Source organism: Mycetomoellerius zeteki, unplaced genomic scaffold (assembly GCF_001594055.1).
Source record: "Mycetomoellerius zeteki isolate Tzet28-1 unplaced genomic scaffold, Tzet1.0 scaffold211, whole genome shotgun sequence".
NCBI lineage: Eukaryota > Metazoa > Arthropoda > Insecta > Hymenoptera > Formicidae > Mycetomoellerius > Mycetomoellerius zeteki.
Window position 1 is genome coordinate 106,186 of NW_017257076.1, and position 23,190 is coordinate 129,375.

Consider the following 23,190-nt stretch of genomic DNA (forward strand, 5'->3'; position numbering starts at 1 on the left):
ACAGATAATCACTCAATTAATGGTACGGGTATTATATACCCTTCACTTTCAAAACGGGATTAGATTTGACACGGAACTAAATTGTTATTATCCCAAGTTACGCCTGCAATTTTTGTTGCCACATATACTTGAAATTGGTCTCGTATCGATCGTTGCTATATCCCGAATTATTCTTGCATACGATCAATACCGTGTTCCGCGATTCCAGCAATCGAATTTTCAACCTGTCGTGTATCTCGTGTCTACCGTAATTTTCCTTCGTTTATACTTTCCATAATATTGCCGCAAAATTTACATTTAATGTGCCGAGCAATGTCCGCATCGTGCAATCGATTGAACGTATTTTTATTTATCGATGCAATTTAGCGCGCAAGAAAAATACTGTCCCAAATATTGGGGGAATGTTTCATAACCAATGTCGTAAAAATATGTGGCAGCACAGAAGAAAGCTGATGTTCTTGGAATAGCAATACCAACAAAGGTTTCCATAGGAAATGCTCCCGATGCGGTAATGTGAATGAAATTTGCGCTTACAATAGAGTCGCACTTATACGAGAAGAATGATGTGCTACGCTTCCAGTGCATTAGCATAATTACCTTATAATTAAGTTTGCTATGTGTTACGTAAGTGCATTACGTACAGCGTAAATTGATTGGCATGCTACACGGTTAAAAATCGACGCGTTTCTCGTTTATCGCATTTTATCGGTTATTTTACACAACTATAGTGAATGATGAAATTCAAGTGGAAACATACGAAATCACTTTATTTACCGCAAAACTACTAGAATTGACATCTATAGAATGTAGCGAAACGAGTCGGGATAATTTCAGCAATTTCGAAGATTATTCGAAGATACAGAATAAAATAATATATGAATAGCTATGTCTTTCTAGTCCAGGAATGGCTAGAAAAATTCAGTGGGAGATAAAAATTATAAAAATGACTAATATGTAATGCTAAAATATATTTATAAACGTCGAAAGATTTTTGCTTTATTAAGAGATACTAACCACTATAGTTTACAGAATAAAACGATGTAAAATATTTTATAAGAAAGTTTTTTTTAATTCAAATTAATATGTGAAATACATTTTTAAAATAAAAAATTTGGAGATATAAATACTACTAAATTTTATATTAATTTTTTGTTTAATAAAAAAAATAATAGAATTAAAAATTTTTATTAACCGATCTGGTTCACGTTATCATTCAATATTTTGTGACAAAAACTAATTTATTTGTTACGTCAATTTCTAGTCTATTACAGATTTTATTTTCAATAAAATTTAAATCGGAAAACTCTTAATTGTTCTCTTAATTGAAGTTAAATTAGAATAGTGATAGTAAAATACAGAATTAGAATATCAATAGAAAAACTTTTTATTTATTTTATTGCTTTTAATAGAAAAGATCAATTTATGACAGTTTTTTTCCAGAAAGTACTGGTTTTTAAATGTGGAATTTTGCTAATTCCGATTCTAGTTTTACAAGATTTTTGTCGTTACTATACAAAACTATATATCTAAGTTGCATAAATTGACAGCAGACAATAAATAATAGAAAAACAAGGCTATCAAAACCGCAACACGTCCTGGAAATACAGGTATTCTTTTAAAATTATCGCACTTATGTGTGAACGACGTGTTTTGAATTTGCAGTTTTATGAATCAAATATACCGCTCTTTTCACACTTCAAAAAATTCGGGAATTTTACTCGTTACCAAGCACTTCTTATCTTCTCAATTGCACAAAGAATATCTCTCTGTGATACTCATAGACAAAAAAGTATACCTTCGAATGTGTCAAAAGAATTTGCAGATGAAATTAAACTCAGAGATATTCTGTACACGACAATCCTGTTAATTTGCGCGGTAACGATGTATAGACAATCCATTGAGTCAAGAATTTAAAGAGACACGAGATCTATAACACGTTATCGCTTTCAACGGCCTGGATTCAGTGAATCACACGATCAATACCGATGCGGAGAACCGTATCGTTGCAGAGACCGCAAAAAAAAAAATCACAACCACTTTCTACGACGTCCCGGTTACAGTCATGGTGTATTTCGACGCGTCTGCCATAACGATCGTACCGCTCGGCGATCATCGTCCCGCTAACCACGAGTCGAATCGAGACGACGATCGCAAGGGAAGCTCGCAGAGAAATTTGTTCAAGAAGCATTAAAATTTAACATTAACGTCGCCATCGTCCTTGTACTTATCATTGTATCTACGCAAAATATTTGTCGATCATTGTTCCCATCGCGCCGATCGATCATAAAGATTCAAAGGCGACGACGTGAAATGGACAACGCTAAACACCCAAGACTGCTTTTTTAAATTGATGAATATCTCCGATTGCCGCCGTCTCGTTGCCGTGCATAATTCCGAAGCTCCATTAAAGATCTCCGCCTTTATTCTGATCGGTCATTTTTTTCTACGCCTTGACATTCCGCGCGAAATTACACGCTCACGTATAGAACGACGTCGATCACGGCGATCGTCTCGATGATTATATGAATGAAGGCATTCGTAGCGCAGCTAGCTGGATAAACGCAGTTGAAGATTGCGCGAAAAACGCAGGGCGTCTTCTCGTCACGAAACCCCGCCGCTGGTACCTTCGGTTGCGGCTTAGCTTCCTATCCTTGAACCTCCGAGGAAAGATAAAGCAGGTACGTACGCACACGCGTACGTATACGTACCTACACATACATACGTCGGGAGAAAGAGAGAAAACCGGGTGTGGCTGGTCGTATCGGCGACTGGCCGCGATGGGACGGAAAGAGACGGTGAATGTCAAGTGTGTCACGCGAGTGAAACGTTTGCTTGCGATGCGGTTTATTGCGGCGCGCGATTGTGTGCCAATCCAACTCTGCGCGCGCGAGTGGAGGCTTCGGAAGCGATTATGTGTAGGGACTATTGCCGCTGCTTCTGCTGCTGTTGCTGCTGCTGGCTTACTGTCTGCTGCAAACCCGTCGCGACGCCCGTTGCTGCATGCAACGTATGTGACGCGTTTTATTGGCGCTAATAATTGTGGCCGTCTATACTCAAAGGAAGGCTACTCGCGCGTCACTCGCGAGGGTCGTTAAGCGACAGATCGACCAAACTTACAATACTGGCCGCAATGGTAATCAAGCGAGCGCTTCTTCGACGATGATCTTCTTGAGGAAGGTCAGGGAAGGTAATCATACAGGAATATTATCCCAAGAATAGACTTGGAGAACGCGTAGAATATGTTCGAGGAAGTTTCGAAGTTATAAAGCCGTCTATAGTCACATGAATAAAATCGTTTTACACGTAATATCAATTAACATAAAAGTAGTCATGCTACGGATTCTGCATTATAAGATGATCGGTAAATACAGGGTGATAAAAAAGTCTGGCCACAAGTTTCATGTGTTTATCAAATCATTACTCAAGACAGCAAACTGATGTTATTTGTCAGCACTTTAACGCTAAATAATGTCATTAAAGACATCATTTTGACAACGGAATGGGTGATTTCCATTTGGTAACACAAGTCGACGCACAAGTATCGTTTTCCTTACTATTTTCTGAACGGCAAAAAAGGTAGAATGATATTTGTATTGACTTGTATCACTAAATGGAAAGCACTCGATGGCAAATAATATCAATTTGCTACCTGAGTGACAACGTACACTTAAAAAAACCCTGAAGTGTTAGTTATATCTTATTAAATACTAAAAGACTGTAAAGATTTTCAAAACAAACTCTGAAGTTATACCTTATTGAATACTAAAAAGACTCTGCATCAAAAGATTTTCAGGTAATAAACTGAAGACCACTCTATTATATTGGCTGTCTAGAAAAATTTATTCATGGATAAATGCGACCCAGGTGACAAGCAGTCATTTGTCATCATTTTGATAAAATGATAAATAACGTCAGCTTGCTACCTGGAGAGTAACATGCATTAAGAAAAATTCTTAAGTTAGTTATTAAATAACAGAAAGATTCAAAGATTTTTAGCAAAAAATAGAAGACCGCTCTACTAATTGGCTGCTTAAGAGAATTTATTCGTGAAAAAATGTTATGAAAAATAACTAATGTCGATGTGAAACATCATAAAGCTTATATCGAAGTTAAAAGTGTCATTTTGAATGCTAATTTTTTATATTTAATAAGATATCTAACATTCTAGAATTTGTTTTAGATACAGATCTAAAAATAATTTTGTTGGATTATTAACATAATTATGTAAGAAACTCAAGAATGATCAACAATGCCTACCTAATTATTTTGATAGTTTAACTATTTAGTTTTGATAGTTCATTTAGCTAAAATTTTTAGATACTTTAACACACACATACACGCACAATCGTTTTTTCGTGTGTAAAATAAAAATCAAAAGAAAGTGCATCAAATAAGTATATGATGTATGAAATTTACATTTAACGGCATTACGCGACAATCGTCGAAAAACGATTGTTGCAAGAAATCGATCGTGTTCGAATTCCATAAGTCAGAAACGATAAACGCGTCAAGGAGAACAGGAAGGCAATTAGATCATGTCTATTCGTTTCAAATGACCGACTACGTAGTAAAACAAGCGTCTTTCTCTTTTTCTCTCAGCGAGAATATTAAACGGAAATGCAGTCGTAAAAAACAACGGATAAGGCACGACAACGAACATTTAAAAAGGATTGTAGGTGCTAAACTCGTGACTAAACTTGCTTAATACTTTTCCGGTTATCGTCTACACCTGCAGGAAAGGCTATTCGCATTTCCTCTCACTCTTCGTTTCCGTACCTGACAGGAAAACGACAAAAACCCATTAGTATTCGATTACCATGTCGTAAAAAGTCCCATCCCAATACGCTCCTAAATAAGCAAGCTGTCATAATCTAAAAATCTGTAATCAAGAATCTAAACATCCAAAGCAATCCGATTTAAAACTTGAGATGCACCCCTACTATGTTTTCTTAGCGAAGATAAAGAACAAATCTGAAAGTTTTAGGACTTTATTCCTTAATATTTCCAAACTAGTTTACGAGTTTCATAACTATCAAAAGTCTGCGCATTAATTTCTGAAATTTTTTTGTGCAGTATATCTGAAATAACTTTCAGGTAAAGCACAGTCATTATGACGTTAAAATACCTGCAAATTTAAATATTAAGTCACTTTTTAATGACTCATCCAACCATGACTCATTTTAATGTCATTTCGATGTTATTGTGACTTTGTTTTATTTGGACTATTAATAATATTACCTTTGCATGAAATTAAATTTGTCGATTATTTCCGTAAATATTCGCCCATTAGTGCGACATTAAATATTGGAATGTCAATTAGAAAGGAAAATTGAATTTGGAAAAAATAAATAAATCTAAAAGATAGCTATCTGAAATAAAGAACAGTTCTTTACAATAAAGGACGTATGGTCACCGTATATACGATATTCTGCAACATGGAAAATATGATATCCGGCACGAGACTTACGATATTCGCCTTTTACGAAGAGAAATATTCCGCATCTAAGAACGAATCCGCGAAGACGCGAGGTCCCTAACTCTACGGATCGTTTCGAAATAATAGTCTATAACTGGGTAATCATATATTCCATAAAATAAGCACGCGCGGGCAGAAGACTCGTTACACTCAGCATTGGCACAGGTCGGAATAAACCGAAGGGCACAACGTCATGCAAGCCGCTCGCACATCGCGCGATCGGAAAAATCCATAATTCGACGTTCCGTTGCGCCGCTCGGATTACGTACTTCCTTGCATGCCATTTCCAGCTACCTGAGTTTCGTCTTCCAAGGGGCATTTCCAACACTGTATTGATACATTCGTATTTCTTACTGAAATTAACTCTGACGCGATAAATATACATTCTGGCTGTATTATCTTTTTGGCGCAAAATCACCATGAATATCTTTCAGCTGTCATGCGAATTGTCAGCGTGTTTTGCACGGTCTTCGAAGAGTTAATAACGAGTTGAATAATATATGCGTTTCGTTATCGTCGCCACTAAATTTATCGATTTATTATTAGAGTTGACTACAATAAAGAGGTATAATTAATCATTAACGAGCCCATTCAAGCTTTTATGACACAAATATGAGTTTTTTATTTCAGGAACATTCGAGATAAATGAAGAAATAGTGACGCATTAATGACTTATGATTTAATTTTTGTTTGTCAACAAATGTTGCAGATTAATCGCTGTTCTAAAAATGGTAATTTGAAATATCCGATCATAAAAGTAATTAATTTGCTTTTTTAACACAGTTTTTTAATATCAGTTTATACGTATGCATGTAATTAAAATGAAAAGAAAAAAATTTTTTAATGAAACTTGACAATATATGTGAAGACATATTTTATTATATTTACATATAATTGCATTTTATGATGATAAAAAGTCTTTCTATGAATAATGTATTTATATATTTTTACATAAACCCATAATAATATAAAAATTAAAACTTTTTACATAAATTTTAAATAATAAAATATAAAAAACTTTATATAATAATATTATATTTGACATACATATAAACACTTTTATATTTACATATTTACATTTATTAAATTTAACTCCCCATACATATTTATAGTTTCAAGATTGTTCGCGCGCGAAATCAACATTCCCATTGTTTAACAGACATAAATAAAAAACAGATGTGCCTATTTGCATACTTTGTTTCATGACATTCAAGTGAATCAAGCTTCTCAGTAACGATCAGAACGAGCGAATTAAAATTCACAAGTCATTTGCATAAAGAAGGAATACATACGTGGCCGCGTAAGAACCAACGGTAAAGCTGTATTTCGACCGATCGTGTTAAACGGGCGCGGCAACGAAACTGTTACGAGTTGACACGGTAGTCTAACGAAACTTTCACGTCAATATTCTGGCGGAGGCCGAGCCTTTTCCTTCGACAGCGGAATTTTTGCATCCCTCGGATTTCGTATCGCCGCAGAGAGAAGAGAAATAGCGGGAACGCACACGCGCGCGCGTGCGTGCGTGCGTGCGTGCGATCGAGCGCGAGCGTGTGCGTTGCGTAAAGTCGCGCACTGACGGTGTCGGTCTACCGTAAACTTGACTTTACGAGCGGCACGACGTGCCTGGTGCCCGGCGAGAGCCGGGGAGAGCTGGCTGCTTGCACGCGGCTTGCTTTTTCGCGGTTACCTCTGCATTTTGTTTCGTCTCGCCGGCGTAACGGTCCGCCGTCGTCGTTGCGCGATACCGCTCAGGCACGATCTCTAGCAAGCCGTCGCAGCCGCTGACGAGATTAAAAAGTTTGTAAAACACCGGACACTCTTCGTCTTTCCAAATAGAAATCGCTGATTCTCTCTCGAGAAACGAAAAGAGAAGTAAAATTAATGTATGCACCTCCCACGCATTAGATTATTGAGATAACCAACTCCTTAAGAAGGGAGAGACATTTAAAAAATTTAATATTAATTATCGTAATTAAATTTTAATTAGATAAATATTTTTTAAATAATTGTGTTAATGAAACACAAACAGCATTATTATTATACTTGTAAATAACTAACACTTAATGTGTAACATCACATGAGATCACAACAAAAATTACATTAAGTTAAGAAATCACATTTTATTTTGTAAAATTGTACTTCTTTACTGAATGTATTTTATGAATAATATCTAAGTTTTTAAATAAAAAAATTATAAAGAAATTTTCTTTACATTTTAGTTGAAAATTATATTTTACATTTATTATTTTTAAAAAGGGGACAATTCATAATCGTGTTAATTCCTTAATTTGGGACAAAATTTGGGACATGGTGGGACAAAAAATTAAAATTTGAGACTGTTTCTCCTAATTTGGGACGGTTGGTCACTTAACATTAGATGACTAATTAAGAGAAATACTGCATTTTGTAGCAGTATTAATTCCTAGATATGCATGTCGCACAAATGTAACAAAAGATTGTTACATTCATTTTATATCTAGGAATTAATTGAAAATTTAATTAGAGACGTCACTGATCTCAAGCAAAACTCGGCGTTAATTTTTGTAAAAAAATGTATTATGAGAGCATATATGTTGTATTTCCTTTTGGATGTAATGTATACTGGAAAAAAAGTTTGGTTGAATTTATTAGAATTCTGGTTGAATCTATTATAATTCTATTATGGTTGATAACCAGAATTCTGATTGATATGATTAGAATTTTTTGGTTCGTCCATTTTCAACTAGAAATTTTTTCCGGTACGTGTTCCATTTTCCCTCTAAAATCTTTGGAATGGAATCTAACTCTAAAGAGTGAAATCTTATACTTCAAAATTGACAATTGACACAGAACCACTCTTTTTTAACTGGTTCAATTGTCTTTAGAAATAGATTCCACTTCAAAGATTTAATTTAATTCAAGAGTTAATAAAGAGTTAATTTAATTTAATTCAATTTAATTTGATTAAACATATATCATTATGTTGAAAATTATTTTGATATTGATTTTGATAAAATCTTGCTTCTGCATGTGATTTCTCATTCCTAACAATAATTTCGAAAGTCAAATCGCGTGGCTATTAGCTTTCTCGCTTCGGAATTTCATGACATAGGCGCATCTCGACTACGCGTTGTTTGTATAATATATGCGGAAGTGCACAAAGTGCAACGCGTATTCTAAAATTCCGCGGGTTTCTCGCTGGCATGGTTTCACTCGTTTCTGCGGAAACGTAATTCTCTCTTCTTTCTTCTTTTTTTCTTAAGGCACAACGAATTCTATGCAAATTTTACGCAGCGTCGTCCACTTAATGCCACGCGCCAATTGTTCGCTTTCGCGATTAATTACTACGTTCGCGCGCAAACTGTGACGTAATCCGTGAATCATCTGGATGGAACTTCCGGAATGCGGCAGATTATTCCGCGAGCGTACTTCCGTATGCGTTCCGCCTAACGAAGCGTTGCAAGACGTCCATCTATGATTCGTCGATGTAATCGAGAAGTTCTGATTATGAGAAGAAATTTAGGCGCGATTTCGTCAAGTGAGCATTAAAGTTATCGCTTTCTAAGACATTTCGAAATCTTTGTACGTCTGTACATGTATTTCAGAATATATTACTTCCTTTGGAACGATAATTTCTCGAAACAATTTAAAGTTTAACATTTATTGCTGGTTTTATCACTATTTTACTATTTGTGGTTTTGCAATTACTAGTGGTTACAACAGACCTAATGCTAATAGCGCAATTAAACAACACTAAATATGTTCCTTTAAATCCGAGATATTTGACATTAGGTAAAATCTAATGACTTCTTTCAAAATTTTTTCCCATCAAGTCAGAGAATCTAAGTTTATCTAAGAAGTTATATCGCTAAAATTCGTAGTTATTAGTTATTATAAATAAAACCCTATGTTTGCTTTACGTATGGAAAAAGGTGTAGCAAAGAGGAAGTTGGTCTATGTAAATCAACCTTGACATTCGGCTTTAAATTGCCCATCTATTTTATTATGACAGGTAGCCATAGATGTAAGGCAGATATAAAAAGTTGCGTTTATGACCATGAGCCATAACGGCACTTAACAACTCGATCCTAGGACTAATCGGTAGACTGACAATGAGAATTAAGTACGACGGCGATTGGCACCTAATTAGATAAATTCACGTGGCCGCTCATACGTGCCTGTAGCATTACAGTGATCGAGACACTCCGCGCGTCATTAAGTTGCCACTGATTCGCCAGCAGGACTCGGCACTTCCTTGTGGTTTTGCCGATTATCTCTCCCGGTGGTAATTTCGAAAAGTGTCTGACTTGAGCGACTTGTCCAAAGTGGCAGTTGTTAATCGCGTGTCTCTCTCGCAGTCTCTCCCTAATTTTCTCATTAACGTATATTGCACTGGCCGCATCGCGTCGTTATTATTATTATTTTTCTCGCGTAGAGGTATTTACAACTCCCGCGCAAAACAAGTCGCAAATAAATATAGGAATTATGATATTTTTTGTTACGTATATTTGTCAATTTTGATTTTACGCCAGTGCAGAGAAAAAGGTTTTTTTGGATTTAGTATTCCCATTTATTTGACTAAAATTTGTTTTATTGAAACGACATATGCTTGTACGAAATATTATTTGTTTGAATAAAAATTTTGTTGTTTCATTCGAGAAACCTCTATTGTTTGACAGATAATAACATTATTATTTGAAGTAATATCTTTCAATCAAATAATATATTATTTAGTTACAATGAATACAAACAATGAAACAAATTATTTGTTTGAAAATGGCAAAATATATTGATAAAGATTATGGTAGAGGTTATGATAGAGGTCCATGCAAATAATTGCCTTCTTAGAACAACCATTATATTTTTTGGCCGAAATTACGAAAACAATGGCTTATATCGTCTAACAAAAGGATTAAACGAACAGCACTATATCAATTATGTTTGTGCAATACAATTTGATCACGCGAATGCCGAAGATAGAAATTATCTGTTCAAACAAATAATGTATTTAAGACAAAGATATACATTGTTTCAAATTCAAACAATCGCACTTATTGATTTAAACATTGGTTTGTTTGGACCATTCCAAATAACAAATTTATTTGGATACAATAAAATTTATTAAACCCAAAGAAATCTTTTTCTCTGGGTGGTACATCGAAAATCGATCATAGTCATTGATGACGTCATCAGCAATATTTGATGACTACACTTTGAAATTGCAAACATCTAGCGAAAATGCAAACATATGGCACACATATTATTGGTCGCATGGAAGTTATGAGAAGAGCATTAATGACGCTATGAAGAAGTGTTAATTAAACAGTGTTTTATAATGTGATGTACATTTTTGAAAAGATAGATTATTAAGTGTCAACTCGTGCGGCATATTTAATATGCAACAGATCTCACTGTCATTTTATCACAAATAATCTGCTGTGGCAATCGTTATATTTGCATTTATTGAAATTTTTTCATGAAAGAACAAAGCAAATATTTATTGAAGACTTGTGCAAAAGCGGAAGCACTACAGATACAACTGCGTAAAGTCAAAGCGATAGAAATGCTTTATCTCTCGTGTTTCATCTGGTAGCTCTAAAGGTAAATGAAATTTCATGACAAGGTTACGGTATAACTCAACCAAAAAAACCGGTTCTCTAATCTTTCTCGCTAACGCATTTAGAGATTTGCTAATTAACTGTAATCCATCAAAGTATCGAGAAAAGAAAGGATTATAACGGAGTTACACTGAAAAAAAATTCTCTAGTTGAAAATGACCGAACCAGTAGATTCTTATCATATCAGTCAGAATTCCGGTTATTATGATTGAACATCTGATTATCTCTCGACATCAGAATTACAACAGATTTAATTATAAAATTTTGATTTATCCATTTCACACATTAGAATTCCAATTAATGTCACCAAACACTTTTTCCACCGTTCTAACTATAGTTTTCTTTCAATAAATCCATTTTTTTGTAGTTAAACAAAAAATCAGGCAAGATATATATTTGTATAATTTTGAAAAAAATTTAATTAAATATATTTTAACGTATTTTCATATTAATAACCAAAGAATATACGTTTTTATTCTACTGCAGAAACAAAAGCTTTGAGAAAAATATTTAATTATCTACTTCATTTAGTCATCTTAATTGATTAAAATTTTATCGGCGGCAAATAAATAGTAATATATATTTTTATGGATGTGGTAAAGTAAAATAAACTTATTTGTTTTGGGCATCTGTAATTGTTTTCATTCGACGGTTTATTATCTTTTAAACACTTCGGAGAAAAGAAAATATATCTATAACCTAACATCAGAAGATTCCTGCGAAGAGTTAAATTCCGCGAAGTTCATCTGGACATCATCTTCAAAGGAAAGGGACAATACAGATACAATTAATCATCGGCCCTGCGATGCACGCGGATTTTAACGGGCTTACGTAACAATCCTCTCGAACGATGTTCGTGTCACATGACGTACGTCGTATCAATTGCCATAAACATATCTGTCGCCATATCATAAAACGCGAATATCATCGATCGATGATATCCTTATTACTAGTTACCTCGTAAAAATTGTTATATTAAATATAATGACTATTGCGTAATGAAGGAGATATGAGATACGAGGCTGCGAGATGGAATTGATAATTTCAGGGCCGATATCATGCGCGAGCAAACCGCGCAATTGCTTGGCAAATTGAAAGAGGGTCGACCTTATTTTTAGTCTATACTGGGTGTCTCGTCATCATACGCCATGGTAAATACTAAGAGCTTAAAAAAAGACCATTTGTTTCAACATTGAGAGGCACCTCGTGAGCGCTGTGTAACAGGAACATTTAAAAATAACGTATCTCTTTTTATAAGTCTACTAAATTTCAAGTGAGTTACATTGTAACCGAATTTTTAATTTAATTAGCAAGATGTCTGATTTAACGCATGAAAGATTCGTTGTGGAAAACAGATACCATAAGCCACGACCCAGAAACTGTCTAATTAAAACCGCTGGTACATTTTTACGAATAACTTTCCGATCCGAATCTTCTCTCTTTAGGCTCATCCCGATTTGTTTTGTATGTGCACATATAAATAGACACCCAGAAATTTTTACTTCTGACACAGTATCGATTCGCACAAAAGAAAAGAATTATTTATTTCCTTTGAAACACTAAAACATAGCGAGATATTTCTGTGTCAGCGGATATAAGCCATGGCCAATGGCCATTAATATTAAGCCTATTATATATAGAATATCGTGACCTCCACCGATGAACTTTTCATTCGTGAATTCCTCAAGTAAAACCTTTTGCTTTAAAGCAGAGTCAATCTTTAAATTGGCACACAACGGTTCGCAGTTTCTATAAGTTTGTTTCTTAAACGCGGATTAAATTACTGCGTGTGAGAACGTGAAATCACGCGATCAAATCCGCTTAATTTGAATTACATAGTAATTTAACTTATTCGTTTTAATTATATTTTAATTGTCTAACGTACATCACGGTAACGAGTGTGTGCATTAAATTAATCTCGTAAATCATTGTTACGATCTGTTACCTCTTTATGATCGTCCAACGTTTTCGACTCTCTTAATTTAATCACTTATCACTATCGCTATCATCCAGCTGCGTAAATATTTTCAGTATCGAGAATTGTTTCGCGCATCTCGATACAATGAACTCTTATTCAATTTTCAATCTTCTTTGTCTTCTACACACCGCAATCTAGAAAGGGACGTGAGGAATAGAGTTAATCAAAGTTAGGTAACTTAAATTGCCGGTGCGGAGCAGCTGCAATCCCGGCGTGTATAAGTTTGCCTGCCGAGTCACAGATCGATATACGAGATTTTATCTAAAAATGTAGGACGGACATAACATTCGTTCTGTCCACAAAACATTACCGTAATCGCACGAAACGTGATGTTTAATAAAATCACGGCACGAAGGAGCCCTCTATTAACAATATAGTTCGGAAATAATAAAAATAAAAAAAATTAATTATTTATTTATCATATTTCATCAATCTCTTCATTTAGTCAATATTTTTCAACTCGATGATTTGCCATTTAATTTTACCAGCGTCGCGTGCGTGTCTTAATAAACTTTCCTACAACATTAATATCTAATAAACTTTCCTACAATATTAATATCTAATGCACTGAAGAAAGTGTAAAAAAAGCTACCAAATGTTGAGTGAAATAATTTCAATCAACTGTTCGGTTATAATATAACCAAAAATAATTTTACTTCTTTAAATATCTATTAATTATTACCAAACATCTGGTTATATTCTGTTTCATAATACTTACTAAATATTTAGAAAAGTAGAATTATTTTTTGTTATATTATATAACCGAACATTTGATTGAAATTATTTCAACTCAACACACACATTTGGTAATTATTACTCGATTCTTTTCAGTGTGCGATCTCAAAGAAGCGACGAAAATTATAAACAGATGTGCACAGGAATTCACTCAACTCGGAATAATTTCATCGCCAAGCGTTATAATTTATGCACGGGATATGTAACGACTCGTAGCTTAAAAGAATTGTTTCTCGTCGACTCGGTGATTCTTGATTTACGCCTACCTGTTATTATTCGTACGTCAGAGATGCGTTTCTCAGGATGATCGAAGAGGATACGCGAGCACGAGGATTAGCGACGTCCACGCAGATCGGAGAATTCCGGGCGGTTGGTGCTTGGCTACGCGAGTAACGTATGATTTTTGAAGGGACGCGTCGCGAGTACCTTCGATATCGACCCGAGAGGTATCTATACCTACGTTGCACGCACCACGGCAGCTGAGCACCAACTGACGCGATTGCGATTGCTCGCCGGGCGAAACGACGTCGGGCTATAGATGGCGTCTACCCGCTCAGTGAGCGGTTGGTCAACAGTTCGGCATTCGCAGGTAGGTAGGTAGGCAGGTAGGGATGTAGACGCAGGTAGATATGTATGTATGAATGTACGTGTGCATATACAATGACGCGCGTTAATGGTGTGCACCTGTGCAGATGCACTCGCAATTAAGGTAGATGCAATTATTCAGGGCCGGGCTAATGGTCATAAATCATTATCAGGCCTCGGATTAAGATGGTATTAGGCTGGGCTGCTTTATACGAAACTCGATATAACAATAGATAATAATGACGAATTACTAACATGTATTGTTAATTTTATATTATATATAATAATAATTATATATAATACAAAATTAATAATATATTAATTATTCGTTGTTATATATATAAGTAATAACGAATGAATTGCAAAACAATTATTCATTTAAATTCCTTGTGGGCTTTAACTCGATTATTGTGGAGTTTAATTTAAGATTAATCAAGCTTAATCGTTTCTTATATTTTCTTGAGATACGTAATATAGTGACTGAACTTTTGTTCAAAAAGCTTTGATAAGAGTATTTAAGACATTTAATCCGATGACTAAAATGAAAGTATAGGGGAGAGTTGCCGAATTGCGTACCATTTAACCTATTTTTTATTATATTTTCCATTTGGCACTGTTTTGTATGCAAATGAACCTTAGAAATTGTAGCTTGAGGTTTTGAACGCGCTTATTATTACATGTTTAACTTTCCATCAATAACAAATTAATTTGTTATAAATCTTTTTGTAACATGCTGCAAAAGGTACGATTTAGGCGACCGGTCGCCTAAATCGTACCTATAGGTATTTTTTGTCGTATTTCCTTTGAAAGTATTGAATTTATAAATGGAAACAATTAAAAATACCTATAAGATTAATAAAAGAAATCATTAACTAATACCTAATAATTAAGTAATACCTAATTTTAATAATTTATTGAAAAAAATCAAATATTTTATAATTATTAAATAACAATAATGAAAAAACAAATGACACTAAAATAAAATTAGCTTAAATATATTTTTGCATTTGACATTTATATTGATATCAATTATTATTGTCAGTTATCAGTCTTATCTTTTGATGATATGATTTAGGAAATATGATGGATTTTGTAAAAATATCGATTTAATCTTTACAATGATTGCAAATATGTATATATAATGAATGTAAAATATTCTAATAATTCTTTTATAAAAATACAAAGATTTATAATAAAATTGGATGATTGCGTTGTTATCAGCTACATAAGTTGATTAAAAATTAATATCAAATATACCTGATTTTTTAAAACGCCGCTAACGTCCATAAAACAAGACGTAGGCTATTATATGTTTATCTATATTATTAATTTCTCATATATTTTATTATGAGATACGATTTAGGCGATCAGTACGCATTTGGCAACTCTCCCCTACAGCACAATTATTAAGATAATATTTATTAAACTAATTAATCTAATTATAAGAACTTCAATGTAACATGAAATTTTTAGAATGTTTTAAATTAAACTTGGACTCAGTCAGTTAAGTTGTATCAATAAAATTGATATGATTTAAAGTTAAAAACGTTTTTTCTTTAAATATATTACAATAACGGACACAGAGCAGTTGTGAAAATAAAATATGTATAACATTTAGGGTTTGTCATAACTTTAATAAAATTGAAATGTGAAATGTGATAAGTAGCTCGTAAACGAGTTCATGTATTAATATCATATCGTTCTTGGCGAACAAAATATGCCGCTACGAGTAATTAAAAGTAAACGGAATGAGCACGGCGCCACAAAGTACCGGAAGGGGCGGCATCAGTTTATTTGCAACGGTGTCATTAACGCACTACACACCTACGCGATTTCCACACAGGAGATAGTACATATATACCTACGCGCCGATACAAAACGGCTGCGGAAGTGTATAGGTACCTGCAACGTCTCCGAGTGAATGAATGAGATGCAATCGCAAGGCCTTACGCTCGTATGTTTTGTGTGTCTTTTGTATCTTAAAATATCCTTGTTTTCCCTCAACCATTGTTCGCTCATCACGCAGCGAAATGAAACATGCATTCTGTGCTACGTAACATCAGACGATGACGCCGTTCGTAATTTCCTCGACAAGAAATCAAGCTTGAATCAAGCTAAATGTTGATATTAAATACGATATTTCATGTTTCATTAGGAATATTTCATTATAGTTCCCATATTTTCTTAATTAAAAATCGTATAATTAAATTCAAATTGTATTAAATAAGAAATATGTATATGTCAAAGAATGTGTTACCTATAATAAATATTATACCTATATGCCGTTTATGTGTGTAAAATCTTTGAAGAAAATTTGACTTCGTGAAGGTCATTGATTTTGCACCAACGGAAGTGTAATTTCTCTTCACGCTATAGTAAATGAGAGATTTAGCAATCAACGTTAATTCTCCGAAAGAAAGTGGCCGATGAGTAATACTTTGATAGAATTTTATATGTTAAATTCAAAGCACGACAAATAACTTTCGTCGCCGGTCGTGATTGGTGAAAGTAAAGTGCGTTACTCGCATCGCGCTGAAGTTTACTTCGCTGTAATGATCCATGTTATTAATATGTCCTGTTGTTAGCGAGAATTCTTGGAATATCAAACCGCGTCTTTTTCTCGAAAGCAGGAAAAAGAATCCAATCTTAATTATATGTAATATTCTCCACTATGTAATTTTTATATAAATTGTTTTAATTGTATATTATTATTATTATATAAAACATCCTACAGCATCATACAATAGTATTAATAGTGAATTCTGAAGATTAAGTAAAATTAGAAATCCTGATATAAAAATGTTGAAATGTTAATGTTTAAATTAATAATTAAAATTAATGATATGTATATGAAATTTCAAATTTGTTTGGTTTCTTATGTGTATTGTGTATATATTTCGTATGCTATAGCAATTAATTGATATAAAGATTATAAAAAATTGAAATTGCTAATAAAATATATTAACATAAGTCAATAAAATAATCAATAAATATAAATGGATGGACTATAAAAAATTAAAATAAAATTGACGAGTTATAAAAATTAACATTTTTTACATTTATATTAATTAAAAGATATTAATTATTATATAACTATGAAATATTTCCTGTCTTTATTTATACCTAAAATTGACATATATATATAAAATTCGAAGCATTTTAGTATTTTACTGTCTTATACGTCAATTTATATAATATTTAATCCTGAAAACAGATATACAGAACAGACCACAAGTTTTATTTAAACAATATTTGGGAAAGGAAAGAAAAAAAGAATCAAAACAATTAAATATTAGCAATTTTCCACACCATGCATTATAAATATCAATTTCTTTTTATTTCATGTACCTATATAATACAATATACGTAAATTTTGTCCATTTCTCGCTGTCTATATGAAAGGTTCGAACACCATGAAGAAATTTAAATACAAGCTTCTTGTTTTAACAATATGTAAATATTGTAATTATTATAGTACTATTACATTTCTTCATGTTTTTATTTATTTTTTATTATATTTTTAAGGCAACGCCAATTCAGATTTAATCAATTATATACAAGATATTAAAATTGACAAAACAATGCTATTTCTATCTTCATGATGTTCTCAATCGAATCTTTCTATATATAAACTATACAGGGTGTTTCCAAATTAAATGGCAAAACTTCGGGAGCGTGTAGAGGAGTAAAAAACTAAGAAAAAAAGTCCTATAGACATATGCTCCTTTTTGCTTTGTTTCGCAGGAAATCACGAAAAAAGAAAAAAATATATTTAATTTATTATTTTAATTATTTTATTTATAAACTTTTTAATGAAGATTTTGTTCGAAATGTGCACCTCTTGCAGCAATACAAGCATTGCATCTGTCAAACACGGCTCTTGTAGCAGCCAGGCACTGTTCTTGCGATATTCTGTTCGCTGCAGCTACGATACGATTTCTCAAATGTTGCTCTGATTGAATAGGCGAAGAATAAACTTCTTGCTTCAGAGTACCCCATGCATAGAAATCTAATGGCGTTAAGTCGGGCGAACGAGTTGCCCAATGTACTGCTCCTCCACGTCCAATCCATCGTTGTGGGAATTTTCTATCTAACCAGGTTCTAGCGACTCTGCTGTAATGAGCAGGGCATCCATCTAATTGAAACCACATTTCAGTACGTTGTTGTAATGGGATGTTTTCTAAATAGTCAGAAAATTCATTCTCCAAGAAATTTAGAAAACGGTCCCCATTTAATCTTGCAGGTAAAAAAAACATTTTTTTTCGATTTCTCTGAAACGGAGCAAAAACGAGCATATGTCTATAGGACTTTTTTTCTTAGTTTTTTACTCCTCTACACGCTCCCGAAGTTTTGCGATTTAATTTGGAAACACCCTGTATAACACAGCACTATATGCATAATAAATTACACACATTCAGGATTAAATATTAAAGCTAATCTGTTCTAGTCCGTCCATGTTAAGGCAATGGATCCATCTGTGATTTATTAATTACATTTATCTGATTTATTCTTTTAGTTTCTCTTTTAATTAACTCAACATGCTCTACATATATCTTACATGTATGTATATGATATAATTCTATCCACGACAGACTTTAATAAAAATCCATTACCTCCAATTAAAATAGAATCTGTCACTCACAGTACGATGCGCAGCAGCGGAGTTGTAGTCAATATGATGATCTGCAATATTCAAATATATCAAAATTAAAACACTGTTCAAAATAATTAATTTTATAAAAGATAATTCTCGCGAATATCAAATTCTCTATTTAACCAATTAATCATTAAAATAATTATAACATTAATAAATTTAATGTGCAATCTTTATAATGTACTTATCCAAATTAATTAAAAATATTAAAGGCACAGTATTATTCTCTTTTATCCTATAGTGCGTTATTATAAAATTTTATATGCTATAAATTTTAGTTAAATTAAAAAAGAAAAGTTTCTATTAAAAAAATTTCAAAACCAAAAAACCAGTTTTTTCTCTGTCTCTTATTTAGTCATTCAAGTAAATGAAAATAAATAATTAAATTTCAGAATAATGAATAGAGTAAATTACTTACTCCACGATTGCTCCGCCATCGCCTGATGCCTCCGAGGCCTCCTCTTCCTCTCAGTTTTCTTCGTTACACTCACTCGACACCACACTCGCGAAAATGCGGTTAATTACGATCGCGCGACACTTTGCACAACACTCTCGACGTTAATTATGGTGACACGCTTACGAAATACACAAATCGTTATTACTGAACGCTCGATACGTCATATACGGTCATTATTTCGATTATTCGTTTGTTGCAACGCATATTCGGATTTTTCAGACTTTAGTGACTAATGCCCGTTCCACCAATGTAGATTAACTTTAATCTCAGATTAACTTACTTTTTATTTTTTTCTCCTAATTTTTAGAACTAGAGAAAAAGAAGAGTGAGTTGAATCGAGATTAAAGTTAATCTATAATGGTAGAAATGGATATAAATCATATTAGATACCTGCTCTGATAAATCACTTTGATGTATATACTTACAGACCGTAGCTATATCAAGTTTTCTTAAACGCGCGAACCAATAACAGTAAACTGTTCGTATGGAATAATCGCGTTTTTGAGAGATAATAACATGAAGATACACGCAATAGCTCGCTGGAGTTTCATCGTGCAAATAAAAAAGCGACTGCGAGTAAACAAAGTAAACTGTAAGTCGAAAAAAAAAGGAATGAGTTAGTTAATTCAAAATATTCACGCACTGCCAAACAAAGAATGCGGTCGAGTTGCCGCTACAAATGCTTCGAAGCATTTTTTGATCAACAATACATTAGTAAAATTCTTTCTTCCGATTGGTCAATCAAATGCTTCGAAGCATTCGTAGCGACAACTCAACTGCACCCAAATTCAAATAAAAAAAGTTGCGATACACTAGATAATAATTAATTTAAAATTCAAAGAAATAAATTTATTTTCGACGTAAATTTGACTTTTTCAGGAAGAGACACAATCCAGGATCACACAGCATAGAGATTGAGATTGGAATAAAATTTTACTAATTAGAAGAAAGAAACCAATCTCAAGTTTAGTGAATTTTGCTTTGATTGGTTGAATTCTAATCCAATTTCAATTTCTAGTATGATCACGGCTTTATACAGTGAAATTTTTATCTTTGTTTAACGTTGGCAAACAATATGGATGTAATGGTTTACCATGTGACTCTTATTGGAAAGCATCCAAACTTACGCCGAAAACAAATTTATTTCCTTGAATTTTGAGTTAATTATTATCTAGTGCATCGCGGCTTTCTTTACTCGAGTAATTCGATTCGTGTTACTTCGGGCTACTAATTAAGTTACTCCAAAAAAAAGCACAATAAAGGACGAGTTCCATCTAGATCGACGAAAAATTTAGAGCGCGACTCGATATATACGAAACAACGCTTAGTTAGGCCAACAATTACCATCGAGATGAAATGATAATGTATAATTCCCATCCCACGGTCTTTCGATTTTCATGTCGGACGAATAAAGAGCGCGAGATGAATAAGATGCTGCGGTACACCTCCGAATCGTAGGTCGTAGAAATGCCTCGATCGCTAATTGCCCGTGGGAATTCACGCCTGCTGTCTTTCGTTTGCTCGTCGCCGGTCGCATTTCGTATGTAATGCGAGAACACGCGGCCCGCACCATCACTTGCTTGTTCGAGCGGCACCATGCGAATGATTACGCGGAGACCTTGCCTACGCAAGTACGCAACGGCATGCTATATACGCCGCGCGCCACAAAGGAAAACAAACAAGCGCCGACTTTGTTGAGCGTTATACGTTACCCGACATGAAATATTTAACGTACCATGAGATAAATGGGGAATATATTTTACTCCTAGGTACTTTAAATTAATTTAAATAACGGACTACGTATTATTGCACATTAAATCTAATTAATTATTATTAAGGCTCTTCGTCAAATTTTTCGTTCAATTTTCTGAGAAAAATAAAGTTGTGCGACTTTAATAAATCTGAAATTAAGATAAATCATTGCAAAAAGGTTAAACTTAACTACTCGTTGATTTATTAAAATCGCACAATTTTATTTCTTTCGGAAGCCATATAAAAAATTTGGAAGAGATAATAATAATAAATTAATTTCCATTTTTTGATCACATAAAGTAAAAATAAAAAACGTTCTTTAAATTTGGATTTAATGTTAAATATGGTATGTATTTCTGGAATGCAATAATTAATAATTTTAATTTTTATATAAAAAGGGATCGCATATAGTAATTCATTTAAATGTAGCAATTAAGGTTTGCTATCAGCACACAGTTGATTGTTATAATTATATGTACACATGTAACATACATTTGCACATAGGAAACCATAAGATAAGATCACTCAAGACTGAGCAGTAAAAATCGACCTCATCTGAGTTATAAAAATAAATAAATTATAAATCGATTATGTGATTATATACAGGGTGTTCCAAAAGTAACGATAAATCTTTCGCACAGGGGCAGAATGGACTAAACTGAGAAGAAAAATCCTCTACCATTTTACAATTTTCGCAATAGTTAACAAAATATTAATTACTAAAAATTGTCGAAAATTGGTCTTCAATAATTTTTTATTCAAATATCAACTTTACAGAAAAACTGCAAGAGACAAAAATCGTTTATTTTCTTCTCATAGAGCTCTAAGAATTTAAAAAAAATTTTTTCAGAATTTTTTAATACTATATTTTCTCATATAAAAATAAGAAAATGCTTTACTAAAAAATTGATAAAAAATTCTGAAAAAATTCTTAGAGCTCTATGAGAAGAAAATAAACAATTTTTGTCTCTTGCAATTTTTCTGTAGTTGATAGATATTTGAGTAAAAAATTGTTGAAGACCATTTTTAGCAATTAATATCTTGTTAACTACTGCGAAAATTGCAAAATGGTAAAGGACTTTTCTTCTTAGTTTAGTCCATTTTGCCTCTATGCGAAAGATTTATCGTTACTTTTGGAACACCCAAATGTAGTTACGAATCTAAATACATAAATTTTATGCAAAAATCGGCCAGATTGCGATCGCCTGAAATACTTTAAAAGTATTCTTCGATATTTCCCTTTTCGACAATTCCACTTCAATTAATCTTTTAATCTTAGGATGCGCTATTGAATATATCGTATACGACGAGTGTAGGATAACCCATATAATTTCGTATCTTTGATCGCTATTTTAATGAAATAATGTAGGTACAAAAGAAGTGTTATATGTTATTTTATCTCGATTCTGTAATTATTTGTTCCTAATTATTACAAATTCCTTATTTCCTTGTATTTCGACGAATACAATACCTCTTTTAAATATTATCTTACTTTCTATCGCAGACCTACTTATTTGATAATATCAAAGTATTGTAAGCAATCCCATTTCTTTTACGTGACAATTATATAGCGATCGATGTTAATGCTTCGTAAGCATGCAGCTTGCGTTCGCAAGTATGTGCGTATGAATGCGGGTGTGTTGCAAAATCATAGTATCGCGAAATACGTCGATCCGCGTGTGGAATATCACGCGAGGATATGTAGGAAGAATAACAGGCTGAATGTTAAGTTAGAAACGGTGAGTTTCCCTCCGTTTACAAAATCGCGTATCTTTTTTTTACAAGAGAAAGCCATTGACCACTTAACTCGACATATGCGCCTAGATGGATAATGGAAAATAAATATTTAAAAAAAACCGAGAATCTCTCTTTTCTTATCGCCAAGTTAATCCATGATTATATAATGAGACAAGATTATAGATATGAAAAGTATATCGCTATAAATATATTGAAACG

General features: G+C 33.2%; 1 protein-coding gene across 1 annotated transcript in view; it reads right to left on the reverse strand.

Annotated features, from left to right (window-relative positions):
• Nucleotides 1-14,325, reverse strand: part of LOC108722609 (uncharacterized) — a 43,486-nt gene extending 29,161 nt beyond the window's left edge. Inside the window, 1 exon segment of the mRNA XM_018447797.1 lies at nucleotides 14,053-14,325. The gene's annotated coding sequence lies outside the window, so the exon portion shown is untranslated.
• Nucleotides 14,326-23,190: the final 8,865 nt, after the last annotated feature.